The 7,743-nt window shown below is 34.5% G+C and overlaps 1 long non-coding RNA gene across 1 annotated transcript; it reads left to right on the top strand.

Annotated features, from left to right (window-relative positions):
- Positions 1 to 1,202: 1,202 nt before the first annotated feature.
- LOC136270091 (uncharacterized) lies at positions 1,203 to 7,073 on the top strand. The gene is made up of 3 exons (XR_010707769.1): positions 1,203 to 1,895; positions 5,824 to 5,919; positions 6,059 to 7,073. It is a non-coding gene; the product is annotated as an uncharacterized lncRNA (long non-coding RNA).
- Positions 7,074 to 7,743: the final 670 nt, after the last annotated feature.

Here is a 7,743-nt window from a genome sequence, read left to right on the forward strand (position 1 = left end):
ACAAGAGCGTACAAGGCCTGACAAATCCCCCCGTACCCAGGATTTTGAAAAGGCATATGAACATATAAAAAAAATCTCTACATTTGAAAGTGTACACCAGGACATGTACATGTATGATATAGAACTGCATTTTCTGACAAATAAATAGTAAACATTAATACATGCACTTGGTATTTATTTCCTTTGGTTTATTTGTTTGCTTTCTAATCATTACAGCATGATCTCTTATCTGTGCTAGCGCTATTTCTATCCGACATTGAGTGTAAAATGAACATTACGCAATAATTGTCATAATACAAATGGTATTAGATATTTTTTACATAATAGCCCAATAAAAAGGCAAAACATGTTTTACTTAAAAGCAAATGAATTTTATATAAAACGCCGTTTAACGTTTCAAGCACCCTCTCAATCGAGAAGAATGGGGTGCAAGCCTCTGCCTATCCTAGTGAGCTAAGTTGACACATTAGGGTATAGGTGAATAAATTTAACTGCTTGACAATATTTAATACAGTAAAACTTTTTTGGTGAAACCCACGAATTTGGCCCATTATGGGTCTAGACTTCATTTTGAAAAATCAATAATAAAGTTCATTAAAAACTTATTCTTTAAATAAAAGTACTTTTAGGGTGGAGACTGGACCCATTCATACCTAAATTTTTGCAATTTAGAACAGTGAATGAACCAAGATTTTGGCATAAAACGCTGTGCAGCTTTATTTGGAAATCTATAACTGTCGTGTTTGTAGAACGAAAGCACAATATTGGCTTTCATCCTGAAATTTATACTAAAAACAATGCATACAAACCAAAAATTAATATTCAAACTTCAATTGAAATTCTTTCGTCTCCACTGCTTCAAGTGGGGCATATACAACGCCTTGTACGCCCCTGTTCGTTAATACGTATCACATTCTATCGCACCACTTTAAAATAAGCATATAATATCGTACCTTATTATATGATACAATATTGTATCACATTATACATTACAATGATATGTCTTGATACGGAACTGCATCATATAATATATTATTTTGTAATACTCATATACTTATATTTGCAAATATGCGTACATAAATGAATATATAGAATAGCGAAACGTTTAATTCTGTGTGAACATTTTAATGATTTCACAATGATTATCGCACATGCTTATCACATGCTTATCACTTGATAGTTGCATTATTGTAAACATTAAAACACGATTATTTTAATAATTCTCAAGGGTTTGCCTATTTCAAATGTAAATATAAGTTATAATCAGCATTATTATAATTTCATGTTAAATACTAAAATCTGATTGGTTTAGACGCAGTTGGTAATCCGTTCAATTACCCTGAGCGTTAGCAACACACTTGGCAACGGGTAACCCAACGAATTGCTACATGCGCGTAAATTATGCGCATATACCGTTTGCCATAGAATTCACTTCATTTCTATTTAAAAGCAGTAAAATTTTCTTTAAAATTAAGACATTCATTATAATAAAATAAATATCATGAAATACAGGACATTTTCATTTCCGCATCTTCAGCCTCTTTACACACGGATAGCAACAGACTTGATGGCTCGTGCCATCGTGAATGATGCTGCCTGTTTTAGCTCTTCTCAAACACAGGTAATTTGGACCTTTCTACATGGCAAATTGCTGCGGTAGGTAAGCAGAGAATGTCGCCACTTGATTTTCTAGACAAGTGGTTTACGAGGGCATGGTGCCCTGGCTGTACGGACACACAATTGAGTAAAAGTTGTCCTTAAACTTCTTGGTAGAGTTCATGTCTTGAGTGTGACATCTTCAACATCTTGGCAGAATTCGATGGAGAATGCATCTTCCATTTTCGTTCGCCAGACTGGACGAATCTTCAAGCAGAAGATACAGTGGCGTTGAAGGGGTTTGTTCTTTATACCTCATTCACATTCCAAGTGGAATTGAAATAAAACAAAAATGTTAGATATTCACTTGTTTGTTATATTAGGTTGAATCACTGGCATGGGATACCTCCATATTGTGACATAAAACGCTTAAATTAAGTAAAATATATACATATATATATATATATATATATATTTCGCAGGTTTCTAATTTAAAGAAAGTGACTAATTCCCTGCAAAGGGTTGACCTTCTGTACAGCGTGCATGTTGCACCATAACATGTCAGAAACTTACTGGTGTATAGTTGACAATGTTCAATCAACCTACTTTTCATGTAATTTTAGCTCCCATCTGTAACTTGCAATTTTACTGTGTAAAGTCAACACAACAGTCATAGCCGCAGGTTTTCGCATTTTACTTCTGATTCTCATGTACCTAACATATGGGGCTTACATATTGCATATCAATTTCAACAAGTGACACCCCTCTAACTAATGATAATCATTAAATATCATTTCATGAATTTTGGCAACACCCATAAGCCTTCAAGTACAGCAACTTTCAATTTTACAAAAATATTGACAGGTACTTTATCCGAAACTGTCCCTTGCTACCTTTAACTTACACTAACATTCTCTGAAAAGTCATCTTGTCTTAAAATTAAAAAGCTTATGCTATTCTGAGAAAAAGTACACCACATTTTGCCAATTCCATTGAGGTTTAAGAAAAATATGGCCGTTTAAGTGAACCCACCATTTCCACTTTCCTCTATTTAACAGAGATTCATAGGGCTCCCCATAAATAAAGCATCTTAATCTAATCTTTTAGAGGTCAATTGTTGTTCAACCTCCTTAAAAAAGAAACCCTATTTAATACTACAAACATCTACTTGATATTATCATGATAAAAGCATCACATCACTTAAAAATACCATTACATGTATACCTCCCCCTATCTTTTGATTTTCACAAGAAGCATTAGTTGAACACTTTTACCTAAATTTCTGAAACTTGTGGCAATCTCCTTGAGTCATTTTCACACATAATAGAAAACAACCATCATTGATATTTAAAATTGATCTCTTTTGGAAAATGGATGATTTGTAGCATTTTTATTCACAAAAAGACATGCCGCCCTACATCTGATTTCTTGTTTTCATGAAAAACTAAGCCTACAATCATATTTAGTGGATATCTTATATATTCTGGTTTCTCCTTTTAACTTTGCTAAAATAGTAAGACCTACATGTGTGATGTCTGCCTTTAATTAAAATGAAATTCAACCACACCTGGGTACCTGGGAACGGATGAGAATTCCATGAGAAATGTTCAAATTTTTCTACATTTTTGATGCATATATACAATGAAACGGTACAAATATGTTGTTTTTTGTTCATTTCAAGAGTAATTATCATACAGATGTTATTTCAAGGTCAAATGTACATTTACATATCCTACATGTAATGGTGATGGAGTCAACTGGAAAGAGGGGGTGGCTTTTTCAATTCAGTATAAATACATCTAAAATATCATTTATGGATAGGAAGGAGCAAAAACTTGATTTTTTGACATATTGTATAATTTGATAACTGCATCTGTCTACATGTAAAGTTCAGTTGAAATAAAAATATGCTGTTTTAAAAAAATTTGGTCATATAAGTCAGGTGGCTTACTGTTATTTCATAAAATCAGACAGCGAAATGGCTGCAAATTCATAAATTTAATGAATCAATTGATCAAAACTATTTTAAAGTATTTATTCTTATCTCATTAATTAACTGAAGCCTATTAATCGCACCAGGGTATGAAATACCTACTCTCTAATCCAATTTACTCTAGTGGTGGTCATTCTACACATTCAAGAGGGAGTTACTCCCCTTGAATATTTTTGCTAATAAATCATGTAATGACATCTACAGCCAAAAAATTCATCCATTTTCACAAAATATATTACTTATGGTACAAAATCCACTCAAAATTACACTGAAATGAAAAATCTGAAAATACCATGTTGTCTTGAAGGTGGCACAGGACAGTTTTTTTTTTTACAATTCATTGCAGCCAGGGGATGCGTGTCTTCAGAACTCTGTAACTAGAATTTCCTCAGTTCCCATTCCGGTCAAATAACTTTAATTCACTCTTTATAAGGCCAATCACCAATTTCTGAAGAAAATCACTAGTCAAAACCTGTAAAATTCTCTACATCCTGGTTTTTATTAGCTTTTAACCCTTTCATATTTTGCTAATTTTTCAGCTTTTTAGACCTCCCCCAACTAATTCCCTGCAAAGGGTTGACATTCTGTACAGCGTGCATGTTGCACCATCACATGTCAGAAACTTATCGGTGTATAGTTGACAATGTCCAATCCAACTACTTTTCGTGTAATTTTACCTCCCATCTGTAACTTGTAATTTCACTGTGTAAAGTCAACACAACAGTCATAGCCGCGGGTTTTGCATTTTACTTCTGATTCTCATGTACCTAACATATGTGGCCTACATATTGCATATCAATTTCAACAAGAGACACCCCTCTAACTAATGAAAATCATTAAAAATCATTTCATGAATTTTAGCAACACTCATAAGCCTTCAAGTACAGCAACTTTCAATTTTACAAAAATATTGACGGGTACTTTATCCGAAACTATCCCTTGCTACCTTAGGATGCTTCCACACAAATTTTCCTGACTGGTTAGTTTCTGAGAGGAAGATTTTTAAAGATTTACTCAATATATTCCTATGAAAAAAATTCAACCCACCATTGTGGCCCCACCCTATCCCTAAAAGGTCATGATTTTCACAATCTATACTACCTTAGTATGCTTCCACACAAGTTTTAGCTTTCCTGGCCAATTGGTTCTTGAGAAGAAGATTTTTGAAAAGTTCTTAAATTTTTTCAATAATTCCTAATTATCTCCTTTTGAAAAAAAGGGTGGTCCTTAGTTTTCACAACTTTGTATCCCCTTTGCCTAATAATGCTCTGTGCCAAGTTTCGTTGAAATTGGCCCAGTGCTTCTGGAGAAGATGTTGAAAATATGAAAAGTTTACAGACAGACAAGCAACAGACAAAATGTGATCAGAATAGCTCACATGAGCTTTTAGCTCAAGTGAGCTAAAAAACCAGTTATACATTAGTACCCGACACAATTCATGCTTTTCACTGAAAGCAACTTAACAGCTATGCACCAGAACCTCAGGCGATTGAAACTGTTTATATAGAAGCCTCATTCCAAATATTAATAAGTATACTGGGTTATTGCTTTAGTCCACTGAAAGGAACTTAACAGGTATATACCTGGTATTAATCTGTACCCTTGGCTATGGATAGCTCTATTGGGTGAAAAATAACAGCTACACATTAGTATTTTTGGCTATTGATACTGTCACTGAGAGCAACTTAACATCAAAATTAGTACCCTAGGTTATTGGTAGTAGTCTCTTGAAAGCAACACAGCAGCTGTACATTAGTGTAACTTACCTCTTGATATTCGCTTTATGGTAAGAACATAACCATTGTACCATAGTAAACTTAGCTTTTCCTATGTTCACCATGACGACCTAGCTTATTGATATGGTCCACTGAGAGAAACATAATAATTGTAAAATAGTGCACTAGGCTATTGATATGATTCACTAAAAACAACATTATTTCAAAAATTTTAAAAATGCACTCTCTTTTTCTACAGTTTTGAGGTTTCTCCCCTTTGAATAAAGATCGGTCTTTCATTTCTGCAATTTATACTTGCCTTCCCATAAGGATGGTTTGTGCCAATTTTGGTTGAAATTGGCGAAGCGGTTTTACAAAAGAAGTTCAAAATGTTAAAAGTTAAAAGACGGACAGATGGACGATGGACAAAATGTGATCAGAATAGCTCACTTGAGCTTTCAGCTCAGGTGAGCTAAAAATCAAAACTAAAGTAATGAAAACAAACCACATTTTCCACAGAGATTCAAAACTGTTACAAATGAGGAAATAGAGAAATTTTTCGACTCCAGGCTAGCAAAATCAACAAAAAGAAATACAGCATGGGGATTTTTCAAGGTAAATGTGTTTGCAGCAATTTGACATTTGTATAAAAATCTTTAAGGGTCAAGATTTGTTGCAGAATTTACACAACCAAACACAAGACCCCCAAACGTTACACAATGTCAGTCTCTAAAACACAACTCACTCCTTTTAGATTGGAACATGGAGATCTATGGTTCTGTACTAATGGTGCAACATTAGACCTGCAAACAGCAAATGTGTCAACTCTTGCCAGTCATCTCTCGTGATTTTATTGTGAAGCCAGCCCCAAAGAAAAAGTTGATGATGATGTTTAGCCTTTTTACCACAAAAATACTTTGATCAATATCAAAGGAGCAATAAATCGCCATCTTGCTGACATTCAGAAAGATGTAAATATAGTCCATGACAAGGAGTTCAGAACAGCCAATGGAATCTTGGATGGTTTCTTTAAAGAGCGAACCTGACTTGATCTGTCAAAACCAACATCACTTAAAGATATTATCGAGATACATGATCTGCAGAAGATTTATAAATACCTCCAAGGTGCCACATCATCACCAGTGGTTTTGCGCCATGCTGTATGGTACTTTCTGTCCATCAATTTTATTACCAGAGGTTTAGAGTTCCACCATAAGTTTAATCATAACTGCTTTGTCTTCTGCACAGATGAAACTGGCCAATATGCTGCATTACAACACAAAACATTACAAAATAATCATCAAGGTGGTGTAGATGCCAATGACAGCCATACAGACAAGAGAATGTACGCAACTGATAATGAAAACTGCTGTCATGTTTATCTCTTAAAGTTACTGATGTCAAAAACTGATTCAAATGCTACAAATCTTTTCAACCAATACATATAAGAGAGAGTTCATTCTGATATTTAGTATTCAGCAAAACCCCTGCCAAAGCGCACTTTCAACAAGTCTCTCGGGGAGATTTGCTTTGCTGCTGGTGTGGAGCATAAATACACATCCCACTGTTTACGGGCCACTGCAAACACTTACCTTAATGATCAGGGATTTGAAGCACGACATATCATGTTCATGTCGAACCAAAGGAATGAGAGTTCAATGAGGTCATATAACAGATCGCTCTCCTCTAAGCAAAAAAAAAAAAGCATTCTGCGATGGCGTCTGCATCTTCATCCCCTTTTACGATCGTAGCTCTTCCACCGCTGTCGACCAGGTTCTCGAACTTGCCACCACGAACCCATGAAAATCAGGCTCTACTTGAAAACTTACCGTCACCATCGGCACATGAGACCACAACTCTCATATCGTCAAATTCCACAGCCACATCATCGTCCTCAATGCCCGCAACATTGAAAACAGTTAACATGAACATGCAAAACATTAATCCAACAGCTGGGTTTTTCAATAAAGCAAACTTCAGGGAGAGCACATATCGTTTTACTCAGTTGTGCTTACTGTATTGTTACGTGTTGATAATGTTTATTCTTAATGAATAAATCATCTTGTTGGAAAATACTCATGTATTGTTATTGAATTAAAACTTTTGCGATTAAATATAGCATTTCTCAAAAAAAAAAAATCTTTCTTCATAACATTTTTAGCACTATATTTCCCATTTCACAACAGCTGATTTTTTGGCTCTTCCATCAATTACCAACACCTGCTAGTAAAGGCGCAAATTTTAAAACTACGACCATTAATAAAATAAAAAATAAAATCAATATAAATATAATTTGTTTGCTCGCATTGGTGTGTCATAGGACCGACAAATCCAAAAAAAAAAACCATTCAATGCTTATATGCACGATACATAGCCATTGTACCTTAGAACAGTAAGCTAATCATATGTTCACCTAAGAACACCATATTATGTTATGCA

Source organism: Magallana gigas, chromosome 1, assembly GCF_963853765.1.
Source record: "Magallana gigas chromosome 1, xbMagGiga1.1, whole genome shotgun sequence".
Taxonomy (NCBI): domain Eukaryota; kingdom Metazoa; phylum Mollusca; class Bivalvia; order Ostreida; family Ostreidae; genus Magallana; species Magallana gigas.